Source organism: Lycium barbarum, chromosome 12 (genome assembly GCF_019175385.1).
Source record: "Lycium barbarum isolate Lr01 chromosome 12, ASM1917538v2, whole genome shotgun sequence".
Taxonomy (NCBI): Eukaryota; Viridiplantae; Streptophyta; class Magnoliopsida; order Solanales; family Solanaceae; genus Lycium; species Lycium barbarum.
In genome coordinates, this window is record NC_083348.1 from 2,422,706 (window position 1) to 2,434,917 (window position 12,212).

Here is a 12,212-nt window from a genome sequence, read left to right on the forward strand (position 1 = left end):
TCTCTTATATTACTCCATATGTTGCTGGTTGTATTGGGGTGAAACCCGAACCAATTAAACCTTTTGAGGTGTTTACTCCGGTTGGTGATCCCGTGATATCAAGACAAGTGTACAAAAATTATGTTATTGTGATATGTGATCGTCAGACCAAAGATGATCTGATTGAGCTGGAAATGGTAGATTTCGATGTAATCATGGGTATGGATTGGTTGGCTTCGTGTTATGCAAATGTTGATTGCCGCACAAAAGTGGTTCGATTCCAATTTCCGGGAGAGCCCGTGCTTGAATAGAAGGGTAATACAACATCTCCAAAGGGCAGGTTTATTTCCTACCTCAAGGCAAGGAAAATGATAGCCAAGGGTTATATCTATCACTTAGTTCGGGTTCATGACACTGAGGCAAAAGCCGCCAACTTTTTAATCAGTTCCGGTGGTAAATGAATTTCCAGACGTATTCCCAGATGAACTTCCAGGTCTTCCACCAGAGAGGGAGATTGACTTCGCCATTGATATGTTGCCGGACACCAAGCTTATTTCTATTCCTCCTTATCGAATGGCCCCGGTAGAACTAAAAGAGCTAAAGGCGCAGCTGAAAGACTTGCTTGAGAAGGGATTCATTAGACCCAGTGCATCACCGTGGGGAGCACCGGTCTTGTTTGTGAGAAAGAAAGACGGATCTCTACGAATGTGTATTGACTACAGGAAATTGAACAAGGTGACGATAAAGAACAAATATCCTCTTCCAAGAATTGATGACTTGTTCGACCAGTTGCAAGGTGCCAAGTGGTTTTCCAACATAGATTTGAGGTCGGGTTACCATCAAGTGAGAGTCAGAGAAGCGGATATTCCCAAAACGGCCTTCAGAACGAGATATGGCCATTTGATGAACAACGTATTCAGGCCTCTCTTGGATCTATTTGTGATAATATTTATTGATGACATTCTGGTGTATTCTCGCACGGAATCGGAACATGCAGATCATCTGAGAATTGTTCTTGGTATTCTCCGAGCTTGAGAATTGTATGCAAAATTTTCAAAGTGCGAGTTTTGGCTAAATTCTGTGACATTTCTGGGCCATATTATTTCAAATGATGGTAGTCGAGTCGACACTCAGAAAATTGAAGCTGTGAAGACTTGGCCAAGGCCTACGACGCCTACAGAAGTTCGTAGTTTTTTGGGTTTGGTAGGTTATTATAAAAGATTCGTAGAGGGTTTTTCATCTATTTTGGCCCCCTTGACAAAGCTAACCCAGAAGTCAGCTAAATTTCAATGGAACGATGCCTGCGAACGTAGTTTCCAAGAGTTGAAAAACAGGTTGACCTCAGCTCCGGTTTTAACACTTCCAGAAGGGCCAGATGGCTACGTTATGTATTGTGATGCTTCCGGTGTGGGTTTAGGATGCGTATTGATGCAACATGGTAAGGTTATTGCATATGCTTCGAGACAATTACGGAAACATGAAAAGAATTATCCAACTTATGATCTCGAATTGGCTGCGGTCATTCATGCCTTAAAAATGTGGAGACATTATTTGTACGGTGTGCACGTTGATATCTATACAGATCACAAAAGTCTTCAGTACTTTTTCAAGCAAAAAGAGTTAAACTTGCGATAGAGGCAGTGGTTAGAATTATTAAAAGATTATGATGTTAACATTTTATACCACCCGAGAAGGCAAATGTAGTAGCCGATGCACTTAGCCGCCGATCAATGGGCAGTTTATGTGAAGTCCCTCCGGAAAGGAAAGAGATGGTTCAAGAACTTCATCGATTGGCTAATCTTGGAGTGCGTGTAATTGATTCGGGTCATGCAGGGATTAGTATCAATGATTCCACAATTTCATCCTTGGATATGGAAGTGAAAGAATGGCAGTATGAAGATCCTCAGTTGTGTCGTTATAGAGACACATTTCATGGGACAGAAAAGTCTCCGTTTGAAGTTTCTATGGATGGGATTCTGAGATACCGAGGCAGGCTATGTGTGCCGAATGTGGCGGAATTGCGCCGACGAATTCTAGAAGAAGCACATTGTTCCCGGTATTCTATTCACCCAGGTGCAACCAAAATGTATCATGATCTCAAGATGATGTACTGGTGGGATGGCATAAAGAGAGACATAGCAGAGTTTGTAGCACAATGTCCAAATTGCCAACAAGTAAAAGTTGAACATCAGAAGCCGGGAGGCTTATTGCAAACAATAGAGATACCCACCTGGAAATGGGAAGTGATCAACATGGATTTCATCGTGGGATTACCCCGTTCCCGTGGCAGGTATGACTCGATATGGGTGATCGTGGATAGATTGACAAAAGCAGCCCATTTTCTTCCAGTTAGAACCACATACTCAGCCGAAGATTATGCGAGGTTGTATCTTAAGGAAATTGTGCGACTCCATGGAATTCCATTATCTATTATTATAGATAGAGGAGCACAGTTTATAGTTAAGTTCTGGAAGTCTTTTCAAGAAGGTTTAGGCACGCAAGTGAAGTTTAGCACGACATTTCATCCGCAAACTGATGGGCAGGCCGAGCGTACCATTCAGACCCTAGAAGATATGCTACGAGCATGTGTGCTGGATTTCGGTGGTAGTTGGGATGATCATTTGCCACTAATCGAGTTCGCATACAATAACAACTATCATTCTAGTATACAAATGGCTCCATATAAAGCTCTATATGGAAGGAAGTGTAGGTCTCCAATTGGATGGTTTGAAATAGGGGAAGCCCAATTAATAGGCCCTGAATTGATTCAACAAGTAGTAGAAAAGGTCAAGATGATTCAAGATCGATTGTTGACAGCCTAAAGTCGCCAAACATCTTATGCGGACAACCGCTGGCGAGACTTGGAATTTCAAATTAATGACTGGGTATTTTTGAAAGTGTCACCAATGAAAGGGGTGATGAGATTTAGTAAAAAGGGGAAGCTAAGTCCCAGATACATTGGACCCTATAAAATCACCCGCAAGGTGGGTCAGGTAGCCTATGAATTGGATCTGCCTTCGGAGCTTGAATCAGTCCATCCAGTCTTTCATGTTTCGATGCTCCACAAGTGTATTGGACATCCCACCAATATTGTCCCGATAGATGACGTGCAAGTGATAGAAAAGCTAACATATGAAGAGGTGGCTATTGCCATTCTAGACAGGCAAGTGCGAAGACTTCGAAATAAAGAGGTAGCTTCAGTCAAAGTTCTATAGCGAAACAATAATCGGGAAGAAATGACTTGGGAGGCAGAAGAGAAGATGAAGTCCAAGTATCCGCACTTATTCCAGCCCCCAGGAGAGATCCAAGATGAAACACCAACAATATAAGGTATGTATGCATTATCTTTATGATTTTGGTCGTATGTGGCCATAGATGTGTTGATATTATGATGTATCCCTGTGAGGCGATGATATTATGGGTTGCTGTGACAGGTTGGTAGTGCCAAGTTACAGGGAAAACTCTGGCGAAATTTTTGTAGAATCCCTAGTGTTTAACATTCGAGGACGAATGTTCCAAAAGAGGAGGGGGGGGGGGGGGGGGGGGGGAGAATGTTACACCTTGGAAAACTCCCCCGTACATGTACAGTGAATAGGCTAACAGAGGACATAGCATATGCAATGTTTTGATGAGTAAGAGATAGTATTCGACAACCTCAACGAGATTTTAGAGGCATATAGCGCAAGGGAAAGAAAGTTGTTAAGGAAAACAAAGTCATATATTGTGTATTGGATAAGAATTCCGAGCAACAAATCCATGATGACATAATGATGTCTTAGAGAAGTGTAATAATGCCCCTAAGGTTGATGTTGAGATGTTAAACAAGTGCCAAGAAGGTTCCATAAGGATCGGAGATCAAACGAGACAACTATAACGAAAGCGAAATCACTGGGCATTATACGGCCCAACCTACGGACCGTATAAATTGTACCAGCCGTATGTTGGACCGTATAATTGGCCAAGAAGGACACCAGCTACTGGACCAAACATATGTCCACACATACGGTTCGTATAAATAGTACGGACCGTATGTTTGGTCCGTATAACATGGCCGGGCAGATTTTTAGTTTAAGTATAAGAGACCTCTTTCATTTCATTTCCATTCTATTTTCACTCAACACTTCCAGAAACATCTAGAACCCTCCCTACTCTTCAACTACAAGAGAAATCAAAGGGAAACCAAGAGCAACAACACATAATCCATGAATCAAAGTGTATGAAACCCAAGTAAAGTTCATCTTCTTCAAAGAAAACCAAAAGAGAGGAGATAGGATTTTGGTGCTAGAGGAGAAAATCCACTTAAGACTTGTTCAACCATCATCTAAGGTAAGTTTCATGACTAAACCATGTTGTTTAAGGTATTGAAATGTTAAGATACTTGAATTGTAGCAAGGCATAGGAGATGAGTCATTAATGAGTGAATAGTGTCATGTTTGAATGGTAGTTGGATTGAATCATAAATGTTGGTGTGTTATGATTGTGAAAACGTCATAAATGACATGTAGACCATGAAATACGTATTATATATGAGAAAACACGATAGTAAGCTAAAACCATGAATGTGGAGAAATGAAGAGAAATGGTGGATTATGGTCATTGTATATGAATGATGATTGTTGATTGCTATATTGTGATTGTTGTTGTGAGTGTTGGGAGTTAATATGGAATATGGGAAAAGTAGTATAAAAAAAGGAAGTGCTGTCCAATTTTCCCTAGCTTTCGAAAGTCCGTTCTTATAATTGTGTAGCTAATGACGATATAAATTCTCTTGAAGGTAGAACGTGTGCATTAAAGGAGAACACACAAGTTATAGCTTAGCTAAACGTCAAAGGTATGTGAGGCTTAACTCTTGTTTCAAAAGGCATGAATCCTTCAATTTTCCATAATCCTTCTATAAGATGAAGCTTATGAGCCCTTCTATATATTGAATCACATATGATCATGATAATAATGATAATGAGCTAGAGTATAGAGATTCAAGAAATTGTGGCACGATGTTCCTACAATGCTAATGATGTTATCATTGTTAACACTCGCCTTATGCTCTATTTCCTTCAAGGTGAGGCATGATACTCATAAATGTTCATAATACGATCGGTAGTTCACGACCTTACGTCACCTCGACATAGTATGACTATCCTTAAAGCCTAACGTATGCTCTTAATGCTAATGTATGATATGTCCATAAGATGATGCTATGTAATGAGATGTGTAAGAGTGATGCGTTATTATTGATTTTGTGATGATAAGATTCCACCGCGCCATGATGGCCGAGCATGTCACCGCGAAGATAGGCTGCATGTGATTCCACCGTGCCTAGATGGCCGGGCATGTCACCGCTAAGGCGGGCTGTGATGTTACACCGAGCCTAGAGGGCCGGGCATGATCACCACTAGTGGGAGGCATATGATGAGATGGTTACCCGGACGCGGGTTAACGATGAGGATTTTGATGAGATGATTTATGAGATGTGATGACATGTATACTATGACTGTGTAAAATGTGACATATGTAAGAATTGTGATTGCCTATGACACTTACGCAGGTTATATCCTTCTTTCATAACTCATGATCCTTCTATTATATTTATTTCAGTCTTGCCTTACATACTCAGTACAATATTGGTACTGACGTCCGTTTTCATTGGACGCTGTGTTCATGCCCACAGGTAGACAGGGAGGAGATCTTGCTCTGGATTCTTAGAGGTTGTCAGTTGACTGAAAGCACTCCATTGTCCCGGAGGTGCCTATGATGACTCTTTTGTGTACAATTGTAGATGTCATCTCATAGAGGCTCGTAGATACTCAATGTGGGTCATGTGGTCTCACGACGTGGTCATTGTGTAAATGTATTAAAGTATACATATTATTTTGCTAGCCTAAGTGCTCTTGTGTATAAAAACATTATGTTTCGAAATGAAAATAGGTTTTTTTTTTTATAAATCGAGCATGAATCTGATAAATGATTATTAAATAAGCCTAAAAAGTAATAGTACGAGCGGTGCTCGGCTGTTAGCCCCGGGTACCCGTCACGGCCCCTAGCCGGGTCGTGACATATACCAATCAATAATAGATATTAGGATACATGTAAAGAATTGTACAAATACATCAAAAACTATTAATGAACTGACCTTATAGAATTTGACCTCTCTGTACGGAATTGAAACCTATTGGTCAATTGCATATTTCGTCATCACAACCTTCAAAGTATCCTTATCACTGTATACTTGATTTACCATTATCTCCTTTTGATTACGATTTGAAATGATGAAATCATTGTACAAAACTATTGGCTGACCAAAAGTTGATGCTGCCAGTGCTATCGAATCATATATATTCATAATCTGTAATTGACGATTGTATTCTATTTGCAGCATTTCACCTTCAACAACACTTTCAACCGACACAGTGTATTCACTCATATTATCAGCTGTAGTGATGCACAGAGGATACATCCTGAACTGCCTACTATCTTTGTTCAGTTCAACATACACCCTGACACTCATGTCATTGTGTATTTCAAGAGGCATAGAATCACCTTCGATCATGTATTTGATCTTAATTTTTTTGCTACTCGTATCTATTTTCAATTGTTTCGCAATTACATCAACCAACTCCTCAGAAGAAGCATAATCCTTGAACACTATTGCATCGATTGTGTAATTCACAAAACAATTTTCATCGTTCCAAAAATCGGAATGTCGCATTACTGTCGTTATGTTTGACATTTTTTTTGAATTCAGGAACGCAAGTGAATATCACAAATTCAACGTAAAACTACAAGTTTGATCATGAACATCAATTGAACTTATTTTTTACCTTAAAAATGTAGAATCAATATACGCATCTAATGCCGCCAAATCAACAAATTCTGTATACAACTCTAGAGAAACCAATATGAACAACAGCAAAATGGAATCTTCGGAACGAAATAGATTCTGAATGTAATTTGTATATTTGAATTGATTTTTTTGAATCGTTTTTGGTGAAGTGCTCTGTTTTTAAACGTTTTTATTTCAATTTTTTGAATTCGAATTTGAGTTGATGGATTAGTAAAGAACCGTGTAGAAATAGGAAGCCAGGTCGTTGAGAGTGATTGTAGGAAGATTTTACTTTGTTTGCCATGTTTAGGAGATTTCATCCCAAGATTTCAGCAGATTTTACTTACTGTATTCACGAATACAGTGACACAGAAAATTGAATACACTGAAACCATAAGCTGGATTTTGCTAAAACTTTGCTACGAGATGTAACTACCATAAATGTAGCCATGCACAGCCAATAACCCTTAAAAGGTAGTCATTTATGAAAATTTTCCTTTATTTAATTTACTAGTCACCTGAGGCCCGTGCTAGGTTCGGGCCCAAACTCAAGATATAAAAGCAGTCATATTTCAATTAGAAAAGTATAATTTAGGGGAAAGCTCATGCATGCCCCCTCAAATCAAAATTATTACCCGCCATACCCCCATTACTTTCGTATCCCTAGAAAAAATCAAAAGTAGTTACCCGAGATGCCTCTCAATTATGATTCCAACATGGTATATAAATATACTGAGATTGTATCATGGAAGATGCTTCAATCCTTTTCTTTGTCCTCCATGATATCATTATGTTATATAAATATACTGAGATGGTATCATGAAAGATGCTTCGCTCTTTATCTTAATCTTCCATGATACTATCACGATATATAAATATACTGAGACGGTATTGTGAATGATTATGTTCATTTATTAAAAATGACACACTTTTCTCAAAAAAAAAAAACCTCTATGATACCATCGTCTTATATAAATATATTATGATGGTATCATGGAGAAATGCTTCAGCCCGTCAATGAGACACTCCTCAGGACCATGTCACCATCGTGGTATATAAATATACTAAGACGGTATCATAGAGAACTGCTTCAGTCCTTCTCTTAGTCCTCCATGATACCATTATGATATATAAATATACTGCGATGATATCATGGAAGAAGGGGTTTGGACGAGGAGGGCACGTCGGGTGATTAGTTTGGGCTGGGTTGGCAGAAGCAAAAATAGTTTGGAAGGGGGCATAGGCGGGTAATTAGTTTGGGTTGGGCGGGAAATTAATGATGTTTTCCCTATAATTTATTACATGTTTTCTTACCACATAATTAACAATTCAATGGCACGTTAAATATGTATGTTGATAAGTCTCCGATAGTATTAATGATCTTTAGTCAACTAATTAGATAATTTTTAAAAAATATTAATTATGAGAAAGGAAGTTTAGCAGAAAAATCATCAAATACCAAAGAGACACAACCGACTCGACATTCTGTAAAGTAACATAATTTAAATTATGTAAAATAATACAACTCGGTGAAAATCATAATTGAAAAATATTGACATTTTTATGAATTTGTGAGCAAATAAATTTTGTATTTATAAATAGAAATATTTTTTTTTGGTATTATTAAGTTTTAATTTCACTCATAATATTTCATGTAACAAGAGTTTATGCTAACTAAATGTGGCGATTTAAGTTTAGTTTTAGACGAAATTAAATTCATTAAATGAACGTCGAGGATCAATTTAGTTTTAATATATAGGTTATGCGTATAAATATTTCTTCTAAGCTAATATTGCAATTTATAGTACTATTTGAATTTTTAATATCTAAATTTAATTTAAATACTAAATTGATCTAATTCAATTTAGTCAAATTAACTCTGGCGAAATAAAAAGTGCCACATAAATTATAACCGGGGCAAGAGTAATTAGTAAGATCTAATAAATGCTCCAGTTGAAAACGATAATATGGCTCCATAATTGCCTAAATTTTACTATGTAATATGTATGATAACAAATATTTAATAATCCTTTCTGCTCATATTATATGGTGTCTTTAGATTGTGCTAGAAAGTAAGAAGCGTTTACTAAATTACCTTAGTTAAATAGTACCAACTTAATTTGATTTTTTAGTTGTGTAAAAATTCACTTATCTAAATAATGGAAAATTTAGTTTAAAAAAAAACAATTAATGCCTTCTCAATTATATATAAAATTGATATTTTAATTAAATATAAAAACTAAAATACCATATAATATGAATCGAAGGAAGTAAAGAGCAAGAATAAATTCACAAAAAATTATTACAATTTAATGTACACCAATTAACAAAGCCACATGAGTACAAAAAATGAGATTAAGCAAAAGACAAAACAAAGCCAACTAATGAGTTTCTATAACAGATCAAATAAATGTTTGTTATTTATTAGTACTTCTCATTCTTTGGAAAGTAAATAGATATGCAGACTTCACCACAAATTCTAAAGGCAAATACATTATGTATTCTACTTGTATATTCGTATTGGGCAGTGGAAATACTTGCTAATAATTATGATTCATAATTGAATAATGATCCAACTTGGAAAATTGGCACCGGAAATTAATGAATTAGGATGATAGATAACATAGGATTATAATTATTAATAGTTTTTGGACACGTGCGTTGCATGTGTGTCCCATGCGTGTAAATAGTACAAATAGTATGAGGCATATTACAACTGCATTGCAATGAGTAATAGAAAATTCAAAATGCAAAAGTACAAGCTGAAATTGATGAATAATCATCCTATTCAAATGTCTTCTTTGTTGAACGATAAAATGATTAGATAATTTTCTGAACTTGTAAAATTAAGCAACAAAATTTAAGTTAGGTAGTTGAGGTGGTAGGTGTTATATCTTAGTAAGTATAGCCTTTAACATCACAAAAGGCTACCACTGGTTTGGCACTTTCAGGGCTATCAACAAGATACTCGTGAAATTTTTACTCGTAATACCTAGGTTGCTTCTTTTCTTTGCCCTCGGGTTCTCACTTAACTTGAACCTCCAACGTCCTACTATTTTAAGGCAAAGATACTCTACCAAATTAAACAAGCCTTGCCCCCTAGCTTGCTTTCCAAGTATGAAAAACGTACATAAATGATTTCTCTTGTCAAATTCAAGCATGATATTAGTCAAATGATAGTCTTCATTTCATTCTCCAAACTGTTAGCTTAAACCTAGAGTTGTGTGTGCGTATTGTAATTGGATACATTGTCTAGCTTACAAGGGACTAATTATGGCATTCTTTACTACTAATTTGCTAATCGGCAGTTCCGTAGAAATGAATAAATAAAATTAGTTGAACTTGATAAAAATAAAAAATAGTAAAAAAAAAATACTCGATTTTCTATTTGACAAGGCGAGTGTTGGCCAATGGTTGGGGACTTTTGGCTTATTTTTGATACATGATAATTAGATTAGTGGAATATCGAGATTAATTGTAATATCCACATTGGCTGATGAGTTGGCTAGTTAGTTAAGGAGTTAGTTTTAGCTGTCAAGAATTCTGTTAGGATACTACAGTTGATTAGGCTAAGTAGTTACCTTTCTCATTACATATAACCTTATACTTGTATTGATTGGATTCATTCATTGATTACTGAATATACAACTTACTTCTTCTTCTACATTTCTCATCTCTTCCATAATTACATCTGACTGTTTCACTCAAACGTATTAATCTTTCCTGCCCAATCTAAGAAATTCTCGAATTCATTTGTGATTCCTGGATTTCATCGATGATTGGTATCAGAGCCCATTGATTCTCGGCATCAATGGCGAAAGGAACTAGGTCAAATGGTGAAAACACAACTGAAACCACCACTGAAGGTGGAGATATGAGTGAAATGATGCAAAAATTGATTTTAGGCATTGGGATTCTTACTGGTGAAGTCGCGAACTTGAAAAAACTGGATCAAACTGTTAATTGAAGGAACATCCTGAAGGCAATGGAGGTGATGTTTCTTTATTGTATATGGAAGCAGGAACTTCAAGAGAGAGATAATCCACTGATGAGGATCCAAGGACAAGAATCCAGTGCACCGCAATCGTCAAGATGAAGTACAAAGGAACAATAATTCTATGAATTACCATCATCATCATCATCATGGAATAGCTAGGTATTCTAAACTAGATTTTCCAAAATTCTCGGGAGAAGATTTGAGATCATGGTTATTCAAAGTTGAGCAATTTTTCAACTTTGATGACATTCCCATGGATCAAAGAGTAGGATTGGCAGCAGTTCATCTCGAGAGATGAGAAATACAATGGCATCAGTCATTCATGAGGTATAGGCAATATACTTACCCTCCTAGTTGGAATGAGTATATCATGGCATTAGTTGAAAGATTTGGGGATGATTATGATGACCCAATGGAGGAAATTAAAAAGATAAAACAGACTGGTTCAGTAAAGGAATACCAAGCCATCTTTGAAAGTAAATTGACAAGGGTGAATTTGTCTCAAGAAAATACAAGTAGTTGCTTTCTTGGAGGACTTACAGATGAATTGCATTTAGCCGCAAAATTGACTAATCCTACTACACTATCACAATTGTATAGAACTGATAGGATGCAAGAGAATTTCTTAGCTGCTCAATCTAAAGCCTATAAACAGTTTCTTGCATATTCAACAAGTCCTGGTTCTGCATATAGAAGGAATAATGATCAAAGGTTTCAAAATAAGCCATTATTACCAACTCCTGGCTTTGAGAATCAGTCAAGCAGTAAGGGGATTACCAGAAGAAGGTTGAGTTTTGAGGAGATGAATGGAAAAAGGGCACAAGATATGTGTTACTTATGCACAGAAAAATATGTACCAGGACATAAGTGCAAGAACCTTAAGCAATTGTATTTGTTAGAAGTAGAGGAAATGGATGAGGAACACCTTCATGCTGATGAGGGGTTAATAGAAGAGACAGGAATGGAGCTAGCTGAAGTAAACCAACCTATGGAGCAAATGGAAATATCTATACATGCTCTAAATGGATCATTGGGTTTTAGAACATTGAGGGTCACTGGTTATCATTCCAAAAGGCCATTACATATTTTGGTTGATACTGGAAGTTCTCACAACTTCATTGACCCTGAAATAGTAAAGCAGTTGGGGTGTTCAACTAGAACAACCATGCCACAGTTGGTATCTGTAACAAATGGAAATGACATGAAAGTGGATAAGGTGTGTGAAATCACTTGGTTACTTCAAGGGGCTGAGTTCATTGCTGAATTTCTGGTACTACCATTGGGTTCTTGTGGGGTTGTATTGGGTGTTCAATGGTTGTTGACACTAGGGGACATCAAAATGAACTTCAACAAACTTACTATGGAGTTTATGTACAAAGGAAAAAGACATCTGTTAAGAGGAGCAGGCAAACAAAT